The sequence below is a fragment of the Mus caroli genome, chromosome 12 (assembly GCF_900094665.2).
Source record: "Mus caroli chromosome 12, CAROLI_EIJ_v1.1, whole genome shotgun sequence".
Lineage (NCBI taxonomy): Eukaryota > Metazoa > Chordata > Mammalia > Rodentia > Muridae > Mus > Mus caroli.
Window position 1 is genome coordinate 55,904,550 of NC_034581.1, and position 6,857 is coordinate 55,911,406.

Consider the following 6,857-nt stretch of genomic DNA (forward strand, 5'->3'; position numbering starts at 1 on the left):
TTGGAATTTTGATGGGGATTGCATTGAATCTGTAGATTGCTTTTGGCAAGATAGCCATTTTTACAATGTTGATCCTGCCAATCCAGGATGTCTTAACCAAATATCTCCACTCAGAGATCAGGAAACTCTTCAGAACAAGGAGCAGAAAGCATGTAAGAGGAGACAGAATGGAATTCTCCAAGGAAATCAGGCCTTCTAGACACAGTGGGACTGACTGATGCACAAATGAGCTCACAGAAACAGTAGCAGCAAGCATGGAGCCTGCACAGATCCGTGCCAGTTACAATCCCAATGTTGTGTGAGATAGTGAACACAAGTTCCAGTTCCCAGCCCAGAAGCCATCTCCTACTAATAACAACTCACCGAGGAAAAATGTTTTCTCTAGCAAAGTCTCCCTCGGTATACAAACCATACTTAAGGTCAGGCTCCATGCTGGCAAGAGATGGTCAATAACTAACTCAGTGGTACATTTGGCGTTTGTTTCATCTCATAATAGTTTACTGGGCTTTTATTTTTCCTTATAGATATCTTGTTTATATATTATGCTTTCCAATTTTGTTTTTAATGGGTTTTCTCTGGGAGTGAATGTGTGTGTTCAGCCTCTGCATGTGCATCTTGTGCTTTTTCTTTGGCTTGTTTGATCTATTTGTTTATTTTGTCTTATTCTGGATTGTTTGTTTTTATTTCATCTTATTTTACTTTCTTATTAATGTGATTTATAGGCCTGTTAGTATTACAGTGAAAGAAAAGAAGGAAAGAAGAAAGGAAGGAAGGAGGGAGGGAGGGAGGGAGGGAGGGAGGAAGAGGATTTGGGAGGTTGGGTTAGTGGAGAGGATCTGAGAGGAGACCGAAGAGGGAAAACTTTAATCAGAATATATGGCATGAAAAAGTGAAGTTTTAATAAAAATGATAAAACTTGCTGAGTCCTCTTATGATATGGAATAAGAGAAAAGTTAATGGAGAGAAATATAGACCTATCTCCTTTCCTGATATGTTTCCCTCTGCTTCCTTTTTAATGTCGGTCTCATGTTGTGAAAACTGAATTCTTTAGCAACAGCCAATAATGATGCAATAGTCAAAACAGTAATATGTACATCAGCTTCATGAGTCTTAAACATTCAGTGTATGGATGATTTTCTTCCCCTTTTCTAGAAGTTGTACCACTAAAGAAACTATAAACTCCAAAGCATTTTCTATTTCAATGAGCACTAATCACTTTATCTCTGTTGTTCAGCATATATATAACTCCCATCATTATGTCCATTAAGAAGCAAACACATGGCTGAAAAAGATGCTGACCTTTAGACAGCCAGTAATTTTTGGTCCCTGTTTAGGATACCACGGGGATGACATTAGCTAAAATACCCCACAAAGGGGAGGGAGAACCTGTCAAGACCATATCCAGAGGTTAGGCATAGCCCCTCGGTTGAGGAGTGGGGACTCCTCCCAAATTTTAACCAAGAATTGCTCCTGTCTAAAGGAAATGCATGGACAAAGAGTATAGCAGAGACTGAAGGAAAGGCCATCCAGAGACTGTTCCACCTGGGGACCCATCCCACATGCAGAAACAAATCCAGACACTCTCAAGAATGCCAAGAAGTGCATGCTGACAGGAGCCTGATACAGCTGTCTCCTGTGAGGCTCTGCCACATCCTGACCAAAACAGAGGCATATTCTCACAGCAAACCATTGGACTGAGCACAGGGACCCCAATAGAGGAGTTAAAGGAAGGAGTGAAGGAGCTGAATGGGCCTTATCTGGCATGAATGGGAGGGGAGGCCCTTGGTCCTGTGAAGGCTTCAAGTGTAGAGGCATGCCCCAGTGTAGAGGAATGCTAGAGCAGTGAGGCAGGAGTGGGTGGGTGGCGGAGCATGCTCATAGAAGCAGGGGATGGGAGGATGGGATAGGAGGTTTGCAGAGGGGAAACAGGGAAAGAGGATAACTTTTGAAATGTAAATAAATAAAGTATCCAATAAAAAAAAGTCATCTCCGGTTCAATTGTTCTCTTGAAGTATTATCATAAGGCACATGCTCTCTTAATATAAATATGGGTCTGTACTCCACATTCTTAAGCCTAATCAAGAATTTTATAAAGACACTCCCTCTGTATTGTCAGTCTCAACTCTAGCACTTGCCCATTGAGTCAATGTAGATACAGAATTGTTATTACTTTTCTTTCTAAGCAAAATGACAAGACTGACTCCTGCAAGGGAAGTTTTCTCTAAGAACTTTGCATTAGAGTTTCCCCTGTGAAGGGCGTTATTATTGCTGATGTCCACTGCTGTGTTTCTCCAAATTATCATGCTGAATTATTTATAAATCAGGCTAAATCTTATCTTCTACGTAGTAGCTATGAAGAAAATCTCCATGGACCGTAAGTGCCGAGAGAAAGAGATGGTAGTGTAAGGTACTACAAATCACAGAAACCTGTGGACTTTCAAATAAAACTATTGCTTTCAGCAACTGAGCTTATACAAATTCCTATTAAAGACCGAATAGTATAAATGACCAAGACAAATGGAACTCAGTGGTATTTTTAAAGATAGGTTTTATACTGCCTTGTCTGTTTACTTTTTTACATTACCAGTTTTTTGCTTGTATATTATGGTTTCTTCATGTTTTTTTATGAGTTTTGTGTGGGTGCGACTAAGTGTTATGATATTTTCCTTTTATCTAGTGGTTTTGTTTTTGTCCTTTTGTTTATATTTTTGGCCAGTCTGTTTTTTTAAATAGAGAAATTAAAAAGGTTTTGAGTTGCAAGGGTGGAATCAGAAAGGATATGGAAGGAGATCAGGGAAGGGGAATTGATCAGAATATGTTGTAAGAAAAAATGTTTTCACTAAAAGGAATATAAGTTCACTCTAAAAAAACTGGACAGTGCTGTTAAGTTGTATTGTTTTGGTCAGTTGAGTCAAACAATGCCAAGATTATTAGAGAAATATTTAAATGGCAGCTAAATTAGTGGCCAAAACCAACCAACCAACCAACCAACCAAACAAACAAACAAACAAAAAACCCAAGGGCTTGGTCTTCTAAGAAGTCTACAAAGAATCATAAGTGATTTCTTAATAGGACAAAACTGCAAAAATGGGCGATGTAAATTTCCTCTCAAATTACAAATCTGAACTCTGATTTATCTGTGGGGCTTTGACCTCATTACTCTTCAAGTATAATATCAATAACACTATATCCTGTTTACAAATGGACAAGTGACAGAGGAGCTGCATAGCAGCCTGGGGTGAATATAGAACAAATTGTCTGCATTCAAATTAAAACTGGCATACCAGTAGTTTTATATTGTTTGAGTATATTAAAATTACTCAAACAATATAAAACATATATGTATATATTATATATATATATATATATATATATATATATACATATATATATACATAATATAAAACATATATGTATATATTATATATATATATATATATATATATATACATATATATACACATGTATGTGATAACCTGGAAATATATATATATATATATATATATATATATATATATATACACACACACACATGCATGTGATAACCTGGAAATAACAATAGAAAAAGAGACCATGAGTTTGAAAGCAAGTAGGGATGGGTATTAGGAGGGTTTTCAAGAGTAAAGGGAAAGCAGAAACATTGTGATAATAATATAATCTCAATAATTTTTAAGTATAATCTCAACAATTTTTTCAGAAAGGTAAAGAAATCAAAGTAAAATAATTTTACCTTGCTAGGCAAATGGATAGAATTTTGCATTCAAACGAAATGTATATATATATATATACATATATATATTCAAAATGCTATTTCCTATTTAAGAGCAAAGAATGCTATTAAATCTATAATCTTAGCAGATTATTTATTTTGGAAACAATACTGAAAAATATACAAAAAGAAGTCATCGCTCTTTACCAATAAAAATACCCTAATTTTATAATGAGCCCCCACTGATATTCTCCTTAGTGGCCGTACTGATATTATCTTTAATGACCTTCCAGCTTATATCCAACAACCAAGATGATAACACATCATCATCTGTGTCATTTTATCAGTCTGTTTCTCCATTGTTATCTGTTGAGATCATTAACACTCATGGCATAACCTTGAACGTACTAGTTGAAGAACAATGTCTTTACTTTCTAGAATACCTTTGTTTGCTATTAGATTCAGTCAGAATTTTCTTTTCTTTCATGTTCTTGTCATCTGGCCCCATGACTATCTACTAGCTATAATCCCTGGAATAGTGAAGACCATTTTTAGACATTTCTAGTCACTTTTTGATATTGCTTGATATTGCCAACTTGAGTATTAAAGGGACCAGGAGTTCTCATCAATCTTCTTCTTTTAAGGCTTGGCTTTAGTGCTTAGGTGATGAGGGAGCATCATAAATGTGTAAGTGGAGCTTCAGTTTCTCTGAGGACCATGTCTGGAACTTGCAGTTTTTCAGGTTTATTAAACAAGTGCTACTCTTCACTAAACAGGATGAGATTCAATATGAATAGTGGAGACAATATGTGTGGTTATAATTTTCATTCTTATAATACCCTGCCTGTCTGGCTTGAGCATATATATCAGCACTATATGATTTCCCCACCTTCAGAACTGCAATATGTTCTGATTATCATTTTCTGAGTCCTTATTTTGAACAGCTCCTAGAACACTCTGTATGAACACAAAGCATCCGCGTTTCCACTGCTTAACATATTTCATTGACTTTTGTCACATTTTAAAATAAAATGTATTAATCATATCTGAAAGTATTTTATAATTTTAGTCATTGCCATGGGGGCGAACATATAGTTCTCAATGTAGTTTCATAAATCAACAAATGAAATAACATGTAGTGTTTTTATTCTTTAAATGAATTTTTAAATGTTTATTTCTGTTCATATATATATATATATATATATATATATATATATATATATATATAAAACCAGAATCTACAAGAATGTTGTTGTTGGGATTGAAGTTGATACAACCACTGTGGATATCAGTCTGGTGGTTCCTCAGAAAATTCAACATAGTACTACCTGAAGACTCAGCTATACCACTCCTGGACATATACCCAAAAGATGATCCAATATATAACAAGGACATATATACATCTATGTTCATAGCAGCCTTATTTATAATAGCCAGACACTAGAAAGAACCTAGATGTCCTTTAACATGGATACAGAAAATGTGGTACATTTACACAATGGAGTACTACTCAGATATTAAAATCAATGACTTCCTGAAATTATTAGCAAAGGGATGGAAGTAGAAAATATCACCCTGAATGAGGTAATCCAATGACAAAAGAATAAACATAGTATGCACTCACTGATAAGTGGATATTAGCCCAAAAGTTTGAAATACCCAAATTACAATTCACAGACCACATGAAGCTCAAGAATAAGGAAGATCAAAGTATGGATGCTTCTGTCCTTCTTAGAAGGGAGAACAAAACACTCAAGGGAGGAAGTACTGCGACAAAGTGTGGAACAGCGACTGAAGGAAAGGCCATCCAGAGACTGACCTGCCTGGGGATCCATCCCACACACAGAAACCAAGCCCAGACACTATTGTGGATGCCAAGAAGTTCTTGCTGACAGGAGCCTGATATAACTGTCTCCCTAGAGGCTCTGCCAGAGCCTGATAAATAGAGAGGCTGATGTACACAGCCAACCATTGGACTCAGCATGGGGTCACCAGTATAGGAGTTAGAGAAAGGACTGAAGGAGCTGAAGGGGTTTGCAACCCTAGGAAGAACAACAATATCATCCGTCCAGAACCCTCAAAGCTCACAGAGACTAAACTACCAACCAAGAGTACACATGGAGATACCCATGTTTCCAGCTGCATATGCAGCAGAGGATGGCCTTGTTTGACATCAATGGGAGGAGAGATCCTTGGTCCTGTGAAGGTCTGATGCTCCAGTGTAGGAGAATGCAAAGGGAGGTGAGGCAGGAGTAGGAGTGGGTGGGGGAGCACTCTTATAGAAGCAGGGGAAGGGAGAATGGGATAGGAGTTTTCTGGAGCAGAAACCAGGAAAGTAGATAACATTTGAAATGTAAATAGATAAAATATCCAAGACAAAAAAAGAAAAAAAAAAGAACGTTCAAAGTAATGATGTAGATATACCATGGAAAACATGTTTCAAAACTTATATTTTACATTTTTGTTCTTTAGATTGAAATTTAGTCTTAGTAATTGCTTTTCTAGTAGTATCTTATTTTATTGTCTATTTTCTTTTAGTGAAAATAGATGTTTTCCATACAATTTTGGTTATGGTTTCTATATATGCACCACTACGCAAAGATTCTCCCCCTCTCCTCTTCCTTCTGAATCTTCACCCTTCCTGCCTCTCCTTAGAAAACAAGCAGCCATGCAAAGAAAAATAAGAAAATGAGATAAAAACAAACAAACTAACAAACAGAATGGGACAGAAGAAAAATCAACAAAATATCAGGAGAACCACATATAGACACAGACACACTCACTCACATAGAAACCCCATTAAAAAACAGAAATGGAAGCCATACTATATATACAAAGAACCTGTAAGGTAAAAACAAAGTAAAGCAAAGCAAAGTGAAGCAAAAACCCTGGAAACAATGCTGAGTCAAACAGCCTCTAAATATGCCATTGAATCCAATAGCTGACTGTGAACATCCACTTCTGTGTTTGCTAGGCCCCGGCATTGTCTCACAAGAGACAGCTATATCTGGGTCCTTTCAGCAAAATCTTGCTAGTGTATACAATGGTGTCAACATTTGGAAGCTGATTATGGGATGGATCCCTGGATATGGCAGTCTCTAGATGGTCCATCCTTTCATCACAGCTCCAAACTTTGTCTTGGTAACTC